General features: G+C 40.2%; 1 long non-coding RNA gene across 1 annotated transcript; it reads left to right on the top strand.

Moving 5' to 3' along the window:
* The first annotated feature begins 321 nt into the window (after positions 1–321).
* Positions 322–16,199, top strand: LOC134757935 (uncharacterized). The gene is made up of 3 exons (XR_010132591.1): positions 322–2,943; positions 6,953–7,066; positions 7,838–16,199. It is a non-coding gene; the product is annotated as an uncharacterized lncRNA (long non-coding RNA).
* Positions 16,200–19,841: the final 3,642 nt, after the last annotated feature.

The raw sequence follows: 19,841 nt of genomic DNA, 5'->3' as shown, positions 1-19,841 counted from the left end.
TAAATGGCCGGTCCTTGCCTTAATTGATGACATTACCTTGTGAAAGTCCTTTTCCTGGCTCATCCTGGCTCAAAAAGCACCCCCACTGAGCACCTTGCGACCCCCACTCCTGCCCGCCAGAGAACAAACCCCCTTTGACTGTAATTTTCCTTTACCTACCCAAATCCTATAAAACGGCCCCACCCTTATCTCCCTTCACTGACTCTCTTTTTGGACTCAGCCCACCTGCACCCAGGTGAAATAAACAGCCTTGTTCTCACACAAAGCCTGTTTGGTGGTCTCTTCACACGGACGCGCATGAAATTTGGTCCCAGTCAGGCCTCTGAGCCCAAGCCAAGCCATCGCATGCCCTGTGACTTGCACGTATATGCCCAGATGGCCTGAAGTAACTGAAGAATCACAAAAGAAGTGAATATGCCCTGCCCCGCCTTAACTGATGACATTCCACCACAAAAGAAGTGAAAAAGGCCGGTCCTTGCCTTAAGTGATGACATTACCTTGTGAAAGTCCTTTTCCTGGCTCCTCCTGGCTCAAAAAGCACCCCCACTGAGCACCTTGCGACCCCCACTCCTGCCCGCCAGAGAACAAACCCCCTTTGACTGTAATTTTCCTTTACCTACCCAAATCCTATAAAATGGCCCCACCCTTATCTCCCTTCACTGACTCTCTTTTCGGACTCAGCCCGCCTGCACCCAGGTGAAATAAACAGCCTTGTTGCTCACACAAAGCCTGTTTGGTGGTCTCTTCACACGGACGCGCATGAAATTTGGTGCCGTGACTCGGATCGGGGGACCTCCCTTGGGAGATCAATCCCCTGTCCTCCTGCTCTTTGCTCTGTGAGAAAGATCCACCTACGACCTCAGGTCCTCAGACCAACCAGCCCAAGAAACATCTCACCAATTTTAAATCGGGTAAGCGGCCTCTTTTTACTCTCTTCTCCAACCGCCCTCACTATCCCTCAGCCTCTTTCTCCTTTCAATCTTGGTGCCACACTTCAATCTCTCCCTTCTTTTAATTTCAATTCCTTTCATTTTCTGGTAGAGACAAAGGAGACATGTTTTATCCCTGGACCCAAAACTCTGGCGCCGGTCAAGGACTAGGGAAGGCAGCCTTCCCTGGGTGTTTAATCATTTCAGGGACGCCTCTCTGATTATTTACCCAGGTTTCAGAGGTGTCAGACCACGCAGGGACGCCTGCCTTGGTCCTTCACCCTTAGTGACAAGTCCTGCTTTTCTGGGGAAGGGGCAAGTACCCCAACCCCTTCTCTCCGTGTCTCTACCCCTTCTCCGCCTTTCTGGGGGGCAAGAAACCCCCAACCCTCTCTCCTTCACCCTGAGTGGCAAGTCCCACTTTTCTAGAGGAGGGGCAAGTACCCCAACCTCATATCTCTGCACCCCAATCCCTTATTTCCACACCCCAACCTCTTATTATCTCTGTGCCCCAATCCCTTATTTCCATGCCCCAACCTCTTATCTCTGCACCCCAATCCCTTATTTCCATGCCCCGACATCTTATATCTCCACACCCCGACCTCGTATCTCTGCACCCCGACCCCTTTCCTGCTTTTCTGGAGGGTAAGAACCCCTGAACCACTTCCCTCCCTGTCTCTACTCTCCCTTTTCTTTAAACTTGCCTCCTTCACTATAGGCAACCTTCCACCCTCCATTCCTCCTTCTTCTCCCTTAGCCTGTGTTCTCAAAAACTTAAAACCTCTTCAACTCACGCGTGACCTAAAACCTAAATGCCTTATTTTCTTCTGCAATGCCGCTTGACCCCAGTACAAACTCAACAGTAGTTCCAAATAGCCAGAAAACAGCACTTTCAATTTTTCCATCCTGCAAGATCTAAATAATTCTTGTCGTAAAATGGGCAAACGGTCTGAGGTGCCTGACATCCAGGCATTCTTTTACACATCAGTCCCTCCCTAGTCTCTGTGGCCAGTACAACTCATCCCAAATCTTCCTTCTTTCCCTCACACCTGTCCCCCTCAGTGCCAACCCCAAGCATCGCTGAGTCTTTCTAATCTTCCTTTTCTATAGACCCATCTGACCTCTCCCCTCCTCCCCAGGCTGCTCCTCACCAGGCTGAGCTAGGTCCCAATTCTTCCTCAGCCTCCGCTCCTCCACCCTATAATCCTTTTATCACCTCCTCTCCTCACACCCGGTCCGGTCCGGTCCGGCTTACAGTTTCATTCCGTGACTAGCCCTCCCCTACCTGCCCAGCAATTTACTCTTAAAAAGGTGGCTGGAGCTAAAGGCATAGTCAAGGTTAATGCTCCTTTTTCTTTATCCCAAATCAGATAGCGTTTAGGCTCTTTATCATATATAAAAATCCAGGCCAGTTCATAACTTGTTTGGCAGCAACCCTGAGACGCTTTACAGCCCTAGACCCTAAAAGGTCAAAAGGCTGTCTTATTCTCAAAATACATTTTATTACCCAATCTGCTCCCGACATTAAATAAACTCCAAAAATTAAATTCCAGCCCTCAAACCCCACAACAGGATTTAATTAACCTTGCCTTCAAGGTGTACAATAATAGAAAAAAGTTGCAATTCCTTGCCTCCACTGTGAGACAAACCCCAGCCACATCTCTAGCACACAAGAACTTCCAAATGCCTGAACTGCAGTGGCCAGGCGTTCCTCCAGGACCGCCTCCCCCAGGAGCTTGCTACAAGTGCCAGAAATCTGGCCACCAGGCCAAGGAATGCCTGCAGCCCAGGATTCCTCCTAAGCCGCGTCCCATCTGTGCGAGACCCCACTGGAAATCGGACTGTCCAACTCACCTGGCAGCCACTCCCAGAGCCCCTGGAACTCTGGCCCAAGGCTCTCTGACTCCTTCCCAGATCTTCTTGGCTTAGCAGCTGAAGACTGACGCTGCCCAATCGCTTCGGAAGCCCCCCTACATCACGGACGCCGAGCTTCAGATAACTCTCACAGTGGAAGGTAAGTCCGTCCGCTTCTTAATCAATACGGAGGCTACCCACTCCACATTACCTTCTTTTCAAGGGCCTGTTTCCCTTGCCTCCATAACTGTTGTGGGTATTGACGGCCAGGCTTCTAAACCTCCTAAAATTCCCCAATTCTGGTGCCAACTTAGACAATACTCTTTTAAGCACTCCTCTTAGTTATCCCCACCTGCCCAGTTCCCTTATTAGGCCGAGACACTTTAACTAAATTATCTGCTTCCCTGACTATTCCTGGGCTACAGCCACACCTCATTGCTGCCCTTCTTCCCAATCCAAAGCCTCCTTTGCGTCCTCCTCTTGTATCCCCCCACCTTAACCCACAAATATAAGATACCTCTACTCCCTCCTTGGTGACCGATCATGCACCCCTTACCATCCCATTAAAACCTCATCACCCTTACCCCGCTTAATGCCAATATCCCATCCCACAGCATGCTTTGAAAGGATTAAAGCCTGTTATCACTCGCCTGCTACAGCATGGCCTTTTAAAGCCTACAAACTCTCCTTACAATTCCCCCATTTTACCTGTCCTAAAACCAGACAAGCCTTACAAGTTAGTTCAGGATCTGTGCCTTATCAACCAAATTGTTTTGCCTATCCACCCCGTGGTGCCAAACCCATATACTCTCCTATCCTCAGTACCTGCCTCTACAACCCATTATTCTGTTCTAGATCTCAAACATGCTTTCTTTACTATTCTTTTGCACCCTTAATCCCAGCCTCTCTTCGCTTTCACTTTGACTGACCCTGACACCCATCAAGCTCAGCAAATTACCTAGGCTGTACTGCCGCAAAGCTTCACAGACAGCCCCCATTACATCAATCAAGCCCAAATTTCTTCCTCATCTGTTACCTATTTTGGCATAATTCTAATAAAAACACATGTGCTCTCCCTGCCAATCGTGTCCGACTGATCTCTCAAACCCCAGCATCTTCTACAAAACAACTCCTTTCCTTCCTAGGCCTGGTTAGCACGGTCAGAATTCTTACACAAGAGCCAGGACCACACCCTGTAGCCTTTCTGTCCAAACAACTTGACCTTACTGTTTTAACCTAGCCCTCATGTCTGCGTGCAGCGGCTGCCGCTGCTTTAATACTTTTAGAGGCCCTCAAAATCACAAACTATGCTCAACTCGCTCTCTACAGTTCTCATAACTTCCAAAATCTATTTTCTTCCTCATACCTGACACATACTTTCTGCTTCCCGGCTCCTTCAGCTATACTCACTCTTTGTTGAGTCTCCCACAATTACCATTGTTCCTGGCCCAGACTTCAATCCGGCCTCCCACATTATTCCTGATACCACACCTGACCCCCATGACTGTATCTCTCTGATCCACCTGACATTCACCCCATTTCCCCAAATTTCCTTCTTTCCTGTTCCTCACCCTGATCACGCTTGACTTATTGATGGCAGTTCCACCAGGCCTAATCGCCACACCAGCAAAGGCAGGCTATGCTATAGTACAAGCCACTAGCCCGCCTCTCAGAACCTCTCATTTCCTTTCCATCGTGGAAATCTATCCTCAAAGAAATAACTTCTCAGTGTTCCATCTGCTATTCTACTACTCCTCAAGGATTATTCAGGCCCCCTCCCTTCCCTACACATCAAGCTCGAGGATTTGCCCCACCCAGGACTGGCAACTTAGCTTTACTCAACATACCCTGAGTCAGATAACTAAAATACCTCTTAGTCTAGGTAGATACTTTCACTGGATAGGTAGAGGCCTTTCCTACAGGGTCTGAGAAGGCCTCCACAGTCATTTCTTCCTTTCTGTCAGACATAATTCCTCAGTTTAGCCTTCCCATCTCAATGTAGTCTGATAACAGACCAGCCTTTATTAGTCAAATCAGCCAAGCAGTTTTTCAGGCTCTTAGTATTCGGTGAAACCTTTATATCCCTTACGGTCCTCCGTCTTCAAGAAAAGTAGAATGGATTAAAGGTCTTTTTAAAACACACCTCACCAAGCTTAGCCACCAACTTAAAAAGGACTGGACAATACTTTTACCACTTTCCCTTCTCAGAATTCAGGCCTGTCCTCGGAATGCTACAGGGTACAGCCCATTTAAGCTCCTGTATAGATGCTCCTTTTTATTAGGCCCCAGTCTCATTCCAGACACCAGACCAACTTAGACTGTGCCCCCAAAAAACTTGTCATCCCTCCCATCTTCTGTCTAGTCATACTCCTATTCACCATTCTCAGCTACTCATACATGCCCTGCTCTTGTTTACACTGCCGGTTTACACTGTTTTTCCAAGCCATTGCAGCTGATATCTCCTGCTGCTATCCCCAAACTGCCACTCTTAACTCTTGAAGTAAATAAATAATCTTTGCTGGCAGGACTATGCTGAAACTCCTTAGGCACTCTCTAATCAGATACCCTGAGTCGTCCCAATTCTTAGACCTTTTATGCCTGTTTTTCTCCTCTGTTATTCCATTTAGTTTCTCAATTCATCCAAAACCGTATCCAGGCCATCACCAATCATTCTATACGACAAATGTTTCTTCTAACATCCCCACAATATCACCCCTTACCACATGACCTCCCTTCAGCTTAATCTCTCCCACTCTAGGTTCACCTAATCCCGCTTGAAGCAGCCCTGAGAAACATCGCCCATTCTCTCTCCATACTACCCCCCAAAAATTTTCGCCACCCCAACACTTCAACACTATTTTGTTTTATTTTTCTTATTAATATAAGAAGGCAGGAATGTCAGGCCTCTGAACCCAAGCCAAGCCATCGCATCCCCTGTGACTTGCACCTATACGCCCAGATGGCCTGAAGTAACTGAAGAATCACAAAAGAAGTGAATATGCCCTGCCCCACCTTAACTGATGACATTCCACCACAAAAGAAGTGTAAATGGCCCGTCCTTGCCTTAATTGATGACATTACCTTGTGAAAGTCCTTTTCCTGGCTCATCCTGGCTCAAAAAGCACCCCCACTGAGCACCTTGCGACCCCGACTCCTGCCCGCCAGGGAACAAACCCCCATTTGACTGTAATTTTCCTTTACCTACCCAAATCCTATGAAACAGCCCCTCCCTTATCTCCCTTCACTGACTCTCTTTTCGGACTCAGCCCGCCTGCACCCAGGTGAAATAAACAGCCTTGTTGCTCACACAAAGCCTGTTTGGTGGTCTCTTCACACGTACGCGCATGAAAAAGCCTTTGCTAGATTTTTTGCTCACTTGGTACTGAAGATGAAAAAAGAGGTATGAGAAATAGAGTAAGAGAAAAATAAATAAAAACAAAATTTAAAGAAAGAAAACAAACAAAAAATGCACAGTTTTTAAAAACATTTTTTTTTCGGCAGTTGTGGGGAATTTTAGCAAATTCGGAAGCCTCGTTTTCCGTAAATTGGAATTCTCACTCACATTTGACCAAGTCAAGTAGGGTTTGTCAAACCTGATGAGCGAAATACTTGTGAAAAAATAAATAAACCTTGGGATCCTCAAATCACTAAGCCAAAAGAAAAGTCAAGCTGGAAACTATGTCAGGTAAACCCGCCTCCCATTTTGTTTCTAAATAAAATAGCTACAGAGATAAGAAGCTACATATCTTCCTCACAATTTGCCCACAAGGAAATTCCTTGTGGACAAAGTGTTCCCAGAATAAGCTTGATCTGGCTGCTTGTCCTCACAACCCAATAACGAGAAGTAGACGAATTGGGAAAGAAAGGAGTTTATTGCTGTAACTGGTTATAGAGAGAAGGTCAGAGATAGTTTCAACAGATCAACTCAAAGTGCTACAAATTCCTTAGTGCTTATATAGGTTGGGGTTATGTGCCTACCCACAGCATTGCATTCGCCTAAGTTTATAGGTAACTAATTTTGTTTTAACTAGAAGGTCAGAGGCCAAAAATGCTTTTTAAGTCTGATCAAGCTGTGAGGGTCCCGGTATTTTAAAGGTCTGTCTCCTAAAGTCTAATTAATGAGGACTGTGGTACCGGAGTGATTAATTTCTATCTTACCTTATTTGCAGTTTGGTCCAGAGAGCTGCCTTAGACTCCCCAGTAAATCTATTCAAACAGCTGCCTCTGTTACCTTGACTCGTCTCAGATGTCATCGACCTGAGATGGCTCCTGGTGCAAGGAAGGTAAGGCTGTCTCCATTATTTTGGCACAAGGAATGTAAGGCTGTCTCCATTATTTTGACTTGCTCCAGGTTAGGGAGAAGCCTGTGCAAGGTTCCTACTGACCACATGTTTCATTTCTAGCTTTGATGTCTGGGCATTTATCTCCCTTAGTTTAATTATTTGCTCAATGTTAAGACAGCGCTGTGAAAATTTGTTGGTGTCACTGGGTTGCTATGCAGGCCTGTCTGTGTGATTGTCAGGAAGTATTGGCCTGCCGCAAAAGGACAGACAGAACTCAAAGTCACCATCCTGAGCGTCACCTGAGACAAACACATATCTGATTCCTCTCTTTCCCCTAATATTTATGTAAAGATGCAGATTCACTGAGCCAGACTAAATTGTGTATTCAGTGGAAGGCTTATCAAGGACTCAAAAGAATGCAATGCTTATCTACTTCTACCCTGGAAGCCCCTACTTCAAGTTGTCCCACCTTACTGGACCAAGCCAATGTACTTCTTACACATATTGATTGATGTCACATGTCTCCCTAAAATTTATAAAAGCAAATTGTACCCCCGACCACCTTGAACACATATTGTCACGACTCCCTGAAGCTGTGTCATAGGTGCATCCTTAACCTTGACAAAAGAGACTTTTTAAATTGACTGAGACCTGTCACCAATTTTTGGGTTAACATACTAAAACATAACAAAAACAGAACAAAAAATATGATTCCTGAGCACTCTAATAATAAGAAATTAAGACCAGCTGTCTGTCAATCTTAAATTTCAGACATTAAGGGAAATTTTCAAGACAAAATTCCAATTCAGCTACTTACCTAAGAATGAAGCCCTGGCTGAAGACTGCTCTATACAATCTTAGAAGCAGGAAAAATTCAAACTCTCCATTCCTGTTGGAAGTGAGCTGAAACTTCAAAAAAGAGTTGCCATCCATCATCATAGAAGCAGGAAAATTCATCTTCCTTGTTGAAAATAAGTGAAACTCCAGAAAATGTGTTATATAGCAAAATAAGCCTTATATATCAACAAAAATTTGGAAGATCAGGAATTCTCTGGAGGAGAGAGCTCCTAAATTTCAGCAAATAGTCCTATTGGTTTGAGAAATAAAGATATTCCAAGCTAGTACCAAGCACCAATAGATTTGTCAAAGGTCAAGGCAACCTCCATTCAGTCTCTTCTATTGGTTGCCAATTTGTAAACCAGAAAGTATATGAGATGGGTCTCAATCAATTTGAAAATTTATTTTGCCAAGGTTAGGGACATGCCCAGACTAAGAAACATGTAATCACAGAAACAATCTTTGGTCTGTGCCTTTCTCCAAAGATGAATTTGAGAGCTTCAATATTTAGGAGAAAAAAGTAAGCTGGAGGAGGAAGAAGAAGAGTATGGTAATCCACATGATGAAAGGGAAAAGAAACAGGTAGAGGAATAGTAAATTATGTATATCTCAAACTCAGTAAATCAGCACTTTACATAAGATACAGTGAACACAGAGTAGCAACCTGTGGAGACATTTAACCTTTTATCTGTAGGTATCTGCTTAGGAACAAAATGAAGGCAGTTAATTGGATGACTCAGCTTTCAGTGTATTTTTTTTTTTTCTAACTTTGGCATAGTTAATTGGGGTCCTGAGTTTTTATTTTTTTGTCAGAGCATTGATTTCAGTCCAGATCTAGAGGCCTGAAAACCAGAAGCCCTGAGGGTATGGAAGTTCAGGTAGAGTCAGCAGTCAGGTAGAGTGCTAATTCAACCTTCTTCCTTTTTGTACTATTTAGTCCTTAAACAGATTAATGATGGCCCTCTGCTTTGCTTAGTCCAGCAATTCAAATGCTAATTTTACTCGGAAACACCTGCAGAGACATTCCCAGCAATAATGTTTCATGTGCTATTTGGGCATCCCATCAGCCAGTCAAGTTGACACATAAAATTAGCCATCAAATCAGATATATTGGACTAGATCCTAGCCATGTGACCTCACTTAATCTTAATTATCTATTTAAGGAGCCTATTTCCACACACAGTCATATTTTAAATGGGTACTGGGTAATGAGACTTCAGCATACGAATTTTAGAATGACACGATTTACTCCATAACAATTGAAGATTTTAACATCGTTCTAGTAGTAATTGACAGATTTATCAGGCAAAAAGATTGCAAGGAAATAGTTGAACTAATAGCCTTATCAATCAAATGGGTGCATTTGACATGTATAGGATTTTTTTATCCAACAATAGCAAAAATACATTTATCTCAAGCCACAAGGAACATTCAGCAAGAGAGACCACATTTTGGGTCATAAATCACCAGGTATGCAAGATAATTCAACATTTAAAAAGCAATCAAATTTAGTCAACTGATCTTTGACAAAAAAGAAAAGGTAATTCAGTGGAGAAAGCATAGTCTCCAACAACTGCTGCTGGAACAACAGAATGTCCTTATGCAATAAAATGAATATTTTATTTTCACCTGAGTTTCAGGTGATTACTTATACCTGAGTTTCAGGGACAAAATAAACCTTAGATATCAACAAAACATTCAGGGATGAGAAACTCAGGTGTAAGTACTGTCTAGAGCCAGGGAGTGTCGCTCCCAGCAAAAGAGCCCAAAATATCAAGTAAATTAACCCATACTTTGTGCAGATCATTGGAGAGAAAACAAAGAGTTTATAGAAAGGTGACGCAGACACTGAGGCTGAAGAGAAAGGAGGCTTGGAACCCTGCATGGGTTTACCAAATGCTAGGGCTAGTTCCAGGCTTTGAATGGCTGCAATTCAAAAAGCCAGAGTGTCTTCCCACTTTCAAATCAGTCGTTTAGTTTCCAGAGGTATGGAGGATGGAGCTGATTGAAATTACTTAAATAAAAGACATAGAATTTAGAAGCTGGAGTGCAGGGAAGCTTATCAAGATTCAGGAGAAAGTTAAAAGCCAATCCAGGAAATCCAAGGAAGTGAATAAAATGACGCAGGATCTAAAAGGAAAAAAATAGCCATTTTAGAAAAGAACCAAAGTGAACTTCTAGAACTAAAAAAATCACTACAAAAATTTTGTAATACAATCAGAACTATTAACAGCAGAATAGACCAAGCTGAGGAAGGAATCTCAGTGCTCACAGATTGATTAATCAAATAAACTCAGACAAAAATGAAAAATAAATTCTAATAAACAAAACTGAAGTGAAATATAGGATTAAGTAAAGGACAAAAACTATGTCTCATTGGCATTTCTGAGAAAAAAGAGAAAGTAAGGAACTTTGAAAAAATAACGTTTGAGGATATAGTCCATGAAAATATCTTCAATCTTGCTAAAGAGTTTGACATACAAAGTCAACAAACACAGAAAACCCCTGCAAGATAATGTACAACCAAATCACCCCCCAGGCATATAGTCATCAGACTGATCAAGGTCAAAGTGAGAGAAAAACTCTTAAAGGCAGCTACATAGAAGGATCAGGTCACATAAAAAGACAACCCCATCAGGCTAGCAGTGGATATCTCAGAAGAAATCTTACAGGCCAGAAGAAATTAAGGGCCTATTTTCAGCATCCCTAAAAACAGAAATTCCAACCAAGAATTTCGTATCCTGAAAAATAAAGCTTCATGAGTGAAAGAGACCTAAAATCCTTTTCAGGGATGCAAATGCTAAGGAAATTAGACCAGCCTTACAAGAGGTCCTTAAGGGAGTGCTAAACATGGAAACAAAATAACATCTGCTACCACAGAAACACACTTCAGCACATAATCTAAAGACACTATAAACAACTACACAATTAAGTCTACAAAACAACCAGCTAACAACACAAAGACAGGATAAAAATTTTACATGTCAATGCTAACTTTGATTGTAGATCATCTAAATGTCCCACATAAAAGACATAGAGTGGCAAGTTGAATAAAATGACAAGCCTCAACCCTTTACTGCCTTCAAAAGGCCCATTTCACATGTAATGACATCCACAGTCTCAAAGTAAAACAGATGGAGAAAAATCTATCATGCAAATGAAAAACAAAAAAGACCAAGAGTTGCTATTCTTATATCAGAAAAAAATAGGCTTTGAACACAAAATAATTAAAAAAGGAGGAAAAGGGAAATTACATAATGGTAAAGGGTTCAATTCGTCAAGAAGAGTTAACTATTCTTAATGTATATTCACCCAATATTGGAGCACACAGATTCATTTTAAAAAAGTTCTTTTTAACCTGTAAGAATATTTAGACAGATGCACTATAGTAGTGGGAAATTTCAACACCCTACTGACAGTATTAGACAGAGCTTGAGACAGAAAACTAACAAAGATATTCTAGATTTAGTCTCGATCCTTGACCATTTATACATAATAGACATCTAGAATATTCCATCCAACAACCACAGAAAAAGATTCTTCTCATTAGCACATGGAACTTATAGTAAGATTTAAGGTAGGCTTGATCATAAAGCAAGTTTCAGTAAACTAAAAAAATGTAAATTATACTAAGCACAATCTTGGACTACAATGTAATAAAAATAGAAAAAAAATCAAGCTATCTCAAAACTACACAAATACATAAAATTTAAACAACTTTCTCCTGAATAAACTGCTAAATGAACGATGAAATTAAGGCATGAAGAAAAAAATTAAAATTAGTGAAAATAGTGGAACAACTTACCAAAATTTGTGGGTTGCAGCTAAAGCAATATTAACAGGAAAGTTTATAGCACTGAATGGCTTAATCAGGAAGTTAGAAAAATCTCAAATTAGCAATTTAACATTGAGCATACAGACATTGAGAAAAAAGAAATAACAAACCCCAAAGCTAGCAGAATAAAATAAATGTAAACCACAAATAAAATTCTAAGGCATATCTACCATCTGAATGGACCCCTCCTCTTATCCAAGGGCATTCCAGAGTCAACCTAAAAATCAAGTTCAGGCCATGATGGAAGAGACGGAGTTGGACATGCCTCATTATTCCCTACTGCCTTTTGGAACTCAGGAAAAGCTGATCAGCATTAACATCAACACAGACCTTAAGTCTGATAAGAAGCATTTAAAATCTATTGTCTCTGAAACTTGCTATTTGGTGGCTTCGTCTGCATCATAAAACTATCTCCAAAAACCCTCATTTTAACCTAGACATTCTTTTCTATTGATATAACTCTTTCAACCAATTGCCAATCAGAAAAGTTTTAAATCTGTTTATGACCTGGAAGCCCCCACTTTGAATTGTTCCACACTTCCAGATCAAGCCAATGTAAATCTTATATGCATTGATTGATGCATTATGTCTCCCTAAAATGTACAAAAAGCTAGCTGTACCCTGACCCCATTGGGCACATGTCATCAGGACCTCCTGAGGCTGTTTCACAGGCATGTCTTTAACCTTGGTAAAATAAACTTTCTAAATTAAGAACAACCTCAAATATTTTATATATATATATATATATATATATATATATATATATATATATATATATATACGTGTATATATATATATATATATATTTAGAGGGAGTCTTCATCTCTTGATCTATCACCCAGTCTTGAGGGCAGTGGCGTGATCACGGCTCACTGCAACATCTGCCTTCAGGCTCAAGTGATCCTCCTGCCTCAGCCTCCCAAGTAGCTGGGACTATAGGCACATGCCACCATGCCTGGCTAATTTTTGCATTTTTTTGTAGAGACAGGGTCTCAGTATGTTGCCCAGGCTGGTCTCAAACTCCTAAGCTCAAGCAATTTACCTGCTTGACCTTCCAAAGTGCTGGGATTACAGATGTGAGCCATCATGCCTGACCTTTCTCAGATATTTTAGGTTCACAAATTGGAAACCATGAAGGGATTCTGAGTGGAGGTGCCCCTGACTTTAGACAAATCTCCTATCGGTGCTTCGTATTAGCTTTAGCTACTTTTTTGGCTCAAACCAATAGGACAATTTGCAGACACCTGGGTGCTCCCCCTCACTACTCCAGAGAATCCCTGATCTCCAAAAATTTGGTTGAGATATAAAGTTTATTTTGTTGCACACCTTCTTTTCAAGACATATAGGAAACAGATTATCTAAGAATGACTCCTTCACACACCTATTTTGTTTTACGGTGCCTCTCCTTGCAAGTGGTTGTGTAAATGAAAGAACATGTCACATCTTCTAATATTCCAGTTTAGTTAAACATTACGTCTGTTCTTGTGCACATTTTAAACTAACAGGGAAATTACATCAAGGAAAATTCAGAGCCAAAAAGTTGACCTGCAACTATAAAGTTTCTAAGTTCTCTGTCAATCTCTCTGTTTTCTTTTCTTCGTGCTTTTTACGTCTCCTGTTAATTTTCTATTAGATAAAATCCACTGTTTACATCCAAATGTTTCTTTTCATTATTTGCTTCTGCAAACCACTGAGTTTGTATTAATACTTTATGGCTAGAGTTCTGAAGTAAAAGCTATAAGATTTTTGTTTGTATAAGTGTGTATGTGTGTATTTATGTGTATGTATTGTATTAGTCCATTTTCACACTGCTGATAAAGACATACCGGAGACTGGGTAATTTACAAAATAAAGAGGATTAATAGACACATGTAGAACATGGCTGGGGAGGCCTAACAATCATGATGGAAAGCAAGGAGGAACAAGTCACATCTTATGTGGATGATGGCAGGCAGAGAGAGCTTGTGCAGGGAAACTCCCACTTATAAAACCATCAGATCTTGTGAGATTTATTCACTATCATGAGAACAGCACAGAAAAGACTTCATGATTCAATTACTTCCCACCAGATTCCTTTAACAACACATGGGAATTTGAGATGAGACTTGGGTGGGGACACAGCCAAACCATATTATTCTGCCCCTTGCCCCTCCCAAATCTCATTTCCTCACATGTCAAAACCAATCATGTTTCCCCAACAGTCCCCCAAAGTCTCAACTCATTTCAGTATTAGCTCAAAAGCCCATAGTCCAATGTTGCATCTGAGACAAGGCAAATCACTTCTGCCTATGAGTCTGTAAAATCAAAAGCAAGTTAGCTACTTCCTAGCTACAAAGGGGGTACAGGTATTGGGTAAATACACCCATTCCATATTAAAGAAATTGGCCAAAACAAAAAGGCTACAGGCCCCATGCCAGTCTGAAATCCAGCAGGTCAGTTAAATTTTAAGGCTCCAAAATGATCTCCTTTGACTCCAGGTCTCATATCCAGGTCACACAGACACAAAAGGTGGGTCTCCATGGTCTTGGGCAGCTCTGCCTATGTGGCTTTGCAAGGTGCAGTCTCCCTTCTGGCTGCCTTCACAGGCTGTCATTGAGTGTCTGTGGCTTTTTCAGGCACACAGTGCAAGCCATCCGTTGATCTAACATTCTGGGATCTGGAGGACTGGAGGATGGTGACTCTCTTCTCACAGATCCACTAGGTGGTGCCCCAGTAGGGACACTGTGTGGGGGCTCCAACCCCACATTTCTATTCTGCACTGCCCTAGCAGAGATTCTCCATGAGGTCCCTGACCCTGCAGCAAACTTCTGCCTGGACATCCTGGCATTTCCATACATCTGAAATCCATGTGGAGGTCCCCAAACCCCACTTCTTGACTTGTGTACACTCACAGGCTCAACGCCACATGGAAGCTGCCAAGGCTTGGTGCTTGCACCCTCTGAAGCCATGGCCTGAACTCTAGTTTGGCCCCTTTTAGCCATTGCTGGAGTGGCTGAGACATAGGACAGCAAGTCCATGGACTGCACACAGCATGGGGATCCTGGGTTCAGGCAACAAAACCACTGTCTCCTACTAGGCCTCCAGGCCTGTGATGGAAGGGTCTCCATGAATACCTCTGACATGCCCTGGAGGCATTTTTCCCGTTGTCTTGGGGATTAACATTTGCCTCCTCATTACTTATGCAAATTTCTGCAGCTGGCTTGAATTTCTCCTCAGAAAATGAGAGTTTCTTTTCTATTGTATTGTCAGGCTGCGAATTTTCTCAACTTTTATGCTCTGCTTCCCTTATAAAACTGAATGCCTTTAACAGCACCCAAGTCACATCTTGAATGCTTTACTGCTTAGGCATTTCTTCTACCAGATACCCTAAATCATCTCTCTCAAGTCTGAAGTTCCACAAATCTTTAGGGCAGGGTCAAAATGCCACCACTCTCTTTGCTAAAACATAACAAGAGTCACCTTTGCTCCAGTTCCCAACAAGTTTCTTATTTCCACCTGAGACCACCTCAGCCTGGACTTTAATATCCGTATCACTAACAGCATTTTGACCAAAGCCATTCAACAAGTCTCTAGGAAGTTCCAAACTTTTATTGTCTTCTGAGCCCCACAAGCTGTTCTAACTTCTGCCTGTTACCCAGTTCCAAAGTTTCTTTGACATTTGAAGGTATCTTTTCAGCAGCTCACCCTCTACTGGTACCAACTTACTGTATTAGTGCATTTTCACACTGCTGATAAAGCCGTATTGAGACTGGGCAATTTACAAAAGAAAGAGATTTAATGGACTTACAGTTTCACATGGCTGGGGAGGCCTCACAATTATGGTGGAAGACAAGGAGGAGAAAGTCACATCTTATGTGGATGGCACCAGGCAAAAAGGGAGAGTTTGTGCAGGGAAATTTGGGTGGGGACACGGCCAAACTGTATCACGTATGCCTATTTTGTTATGTGTTTTTGACCACAAGGTACCAAGTTGACTTAAAGAGTACTCATAAATTAAATAAAAAGCCAAACTGCTTTTCAAGTTCATGTGACTTAAGTAAACTCTAATAAATTAGTTGGCTTTAAAATCATTGGTAAAGTAATATTAGAGATGTTTCAAGAATTGTCAGCCTACATTTCTGTCTGCATTATTGATCAAGTGATTTTATACTTATCCCTTCCAAATACTATAAGGTGTCAAAATTTGCCATAAGGGTTAAAAACTATAAACCCAGCCAAAAACAGAATGACTTTTGCTTGTATAATTTTTTGATAAATAAAACATTAATATTGTTGGTTTAATGGAAAGAGCTAAAGTTTGAATTATTGGTAAAGTAACCATATCTTTAATCTTAAGATTCTTATGTAAAAACCTGAAATTTGCAGGACTTAAAAATGGTTGACAGGTAAATAACTTTAAATGATGACTATCACATTTTTTATAAATAATCTAGGTAAACGATCAAATAAAATAATTAGGTAACTGTAATGGAATGAATACTTGCAAACCGAGTTTTCATAATTAAGAATTTAAAGTTATATTAGATGAATAATAAATATTTCATTACATTTCTAAATATTTTACAATTTAAAAAAATTACAGAAAAATTCTAAAAAATGTGTTCTTACTAAAAAGTAAATCGTTTTTGTGTAATTAAAACTCATTTAAAGGTTATGTGTAAAACAAGGTAAAAAGAACGAGAAAATAAAATACGGGTAAAGAAAGTTATAAAATCAAGAGTTATTTTTAGTTAGAAAGTTTAAAAAAGTAATTTTATATTAAAAGTAATTGTATGGTGAATTTTTGGCTTAAAATAAAATTAGTTTCTTAAGAAAGAGAACATTTAGAAAAAACCTGAAAGTCCAAGCATGCTGTGAATAATCTGATTTATAATAAAATTAGTAAAAAAAATTATAAAAATGTTATGTAATTAATTGACAATAATTAAAGAAAATTATAATAAATAGTTTTTCTAAAAATTGGACTTTGACATTAAAAATACACTTATACCAACTAAACATTGGGTTAGAGCAAGTTTTTATCAAAAATATGGAGTTACTTTTAATGCAAGAGGGTTTTTAATTTTAAAATTCTATAATATGTTTCTTTTTGAAATTATTCAGATTGATATCTCAGAAGCTGTACCCTGATGCTTCTGCCAATTCTCTCTTTTGAGAACGTCTAGGATGGTAACTTTTTCATTCAACTCTTGGTGGCTTCTGTAATTTTTTAACTAATATTCTAAAATGAGGGGGATAAATTTTGAAAACAGGCAAAATACATAATCTTTTGGATCTGCTTTTGTCTGCCCATCTGTTATATGTATATATTTATATTTGTCATGTGGAAGTGATGGTTTACTTCTAAACTATATGAAAGAACTCTAAGCAAAATTGTGTTAAAGAAAAGTAAGGGCTTACTAAGCAGATAGAAGTTATCTCAGATTCCTTTCAATTCACATGATCTTGGTAAAATTAATTAGGTAAATTTAATCTCAAAATTCAGTTTAGTAGTTTAAAAGCTTATAGTAATGTTATGTTAAATTAAGTAACTTTTCTTTCTGGGAATTAGGACTGCTAGGAGATAAAATAGTAGGAGTGTAAAAGGTGTTTTTGGTTAATAAAAACACAAGGATGTGGTTTTTGCCAAAAAAAAAAAATGTATTTTTTTGTGATGCAAATATATGTCATCCAAACACTCAGGAGGTTATTCCTGAGAGAACAACTGCCCTAGTAAAGCAGAGACTTGCCCTTGTAATGTCTGTTTACCCTGAGAATTGGAGTGCCTAACTCTCCCTATAAAATACCAAGTGGAGCACCCCAGATTAACCAGTTGATATGCTTTAAAAGACTAGTTAAGAGTCACTTTAAAATGAAGAAAAAGTTATACAAATTAAACTAAATGGATAAAGAGAAAAATTAAGCCAGGGCAAAATGTTACCTCTGATATCTGTGGTTACCAAGAAAATAGTCAATATGGGGAAGAGCAAAACTAAGTAACTATTAAAATCAGAAGGTATAATGTAAAGAAATTGTTTCATTTTCTAGATTGGTATCATCAGCTTCCTGTGAAACATTTACTATAATAGATTGTAGAAATAACTACTTTAAGGACAGAATCCTTCATTTAAAATGCTACAGAATAAAAGAGCTTGTTTGGTTTAATGCAGGACCAGCAGATTACTATTAAACAATTGCTGATAAATATATGTGATCCAAATGCACAGATTATTCCTGAGAGAACAACCAGTCTAGTGAATCAGATAAATGCTACTGTAAGGTCTATTTACCCTGAGAATGGGACTTTCCTACTCTCCCTATGAAATACCAAGTGGAGGACCCCACATGAAACAGTTGCTATGCTACATATGCAAGCCAGTTGGGACTGGCTTTATAATGACCAGGATATTCTCCCACTGAATATGCCTGTTACCCAGTTCATGGTAAATTTTTGTTAAGGGGCTCCTTTTACATGAGTGCCCTGGATGACATTACTCGCACAGATTCATATGACTGTTTGAGAATCCTTATCAAATTTGCTGTCCCTCGTGGGTTTTACAGTTGCTTAATAAAATATTGGAGATAATTAACAAAATAAATGGGAATAGAAAAAGGGAGTCAAACGTTTTGCCACAGAAGTGTAATAGAAAATTTTGGATGGTTATTAAGAAATAAAATAAGTAAAATGAAAATTGAGGAGTTAAAACAAAGATCTTTCAAACACTATTTGCCCCAGATTGGAAAATTTAAGAAAAATCAAAATGCAAAGGTTATAATGAGAAAGCTGACATTGCCTGGACAGTGATGAGGCAAATTAAAAAGATTGACAAAACAGCCTGAGTCTCTTGTCCCAATCCTATGTTCAGGACTCAAATCATTTTTATATAGAATCTTGCTACCTGGACCATATAAGGAGAAGAATATGCATAAGCAGAGTCTTTCTTTTCCCTAGGAGGGATTCTAACTATTTGAGGAACTGCTAGATTCCACAATGCCTGATAGACTGCTCTCATCTCACAACAGCTGTTTGGCTTGAGGGAAGCAGTTTCAACGTGAACAAGCAACATCCTGTTTGAAAGCTGCTCCTCTGATTAAAGAAGAGTCAGGGAAATCTAGTGAAATATGTTTTTGTGAGCAAATTCACTTTTCTCTTTGAGTTCTCCAAAGTTCAGAAACTGTTCATGAGTATTCTGATTTTATGACAATATAGTTACTTGCATAAATTTAGTGAGAGTCTTTTCTTTTAAAACAGAGCAGTTGCAGGCACTGGTTATTTTATCAAAGCTTTGAGTAGAATAACATATTTTTAGGTAAAATTCCAGCAAAACTAACTTAAGAAAAGCCTATATAGCCAATCAATTGTTGTTGCACTTTATGTGAATATAATATTCACATATTTGCCAAGTATAATAAGACAGAAACTTATTTGGCACACACACCCTAAATTATCTCTCTCAAGTTCAAAGTTCCACAAATCGCTAGGGCAGGGGCAAAATGCCACCAGTCTCTTTGCCAAAACATAACAAGAGTCACATCTGCTTCAGTTCCCATCAAGTTTCTCATCTCCATCAGAGACCTCCTCAGACTGAATCTTATTGTCCATATCGCTATCAGCATTTTGGGCAAAGACATTCAACAAGTCGCTAGGAAGTTTCAAACTTTCTCACATTTTCCTGTCCTCTTCTGAGCCCCCCAAACTGCTCCAATATCTGCCTGTTACCCAGTTCCAAGTCCCTTTTACATTTTTGGATATCTTTTCAGCAACATCCCACTCTACTGGTACCAATTTAGTGTATTAGTCTATATTCACACTGCTGATAAAGACATACCCGAGACTGGGAAGAAAAAATAGATTTAATTGGACTTACAATTCCACGTGGCTGGGGAGGCCTCAGAATCATGGCAGGGGGTCAAAGGCACTTCTTACATGGTTGTGGCAAGAGAGGATGAGGAAGAAGCAAAAGTGGAAACCCCTGATAAACCCATCAAATATCATGAGACTTATTCACTATGATGAAAATAGAATGGAAAAGAATGGTCTCCATGATTCAATTACCTCCCCCTGGGTCCCTCCCACAACACTTGGGAATTCTGGGACATACAACTCAAGTTCAGATTTGGGTG

This window comes from Gorilla gorilla, chromosome X (genome assembly GCF_029281585.2).
Source record: "Gorilla gorilla gorilla isolate KB3781 chromosome X, NHGRI_mGorGor1-v2.1_pri, whole genome shotgun sequence".
Lineage (NCBI taxonomy): Eukaryota > Metazoa > Chordata > Mammalia > Primates > Hominidae > Gorilla > Gorilla gorilla.
This window is presented reverse-complemented; position numbering and strand designations above follow the sequence as displayed.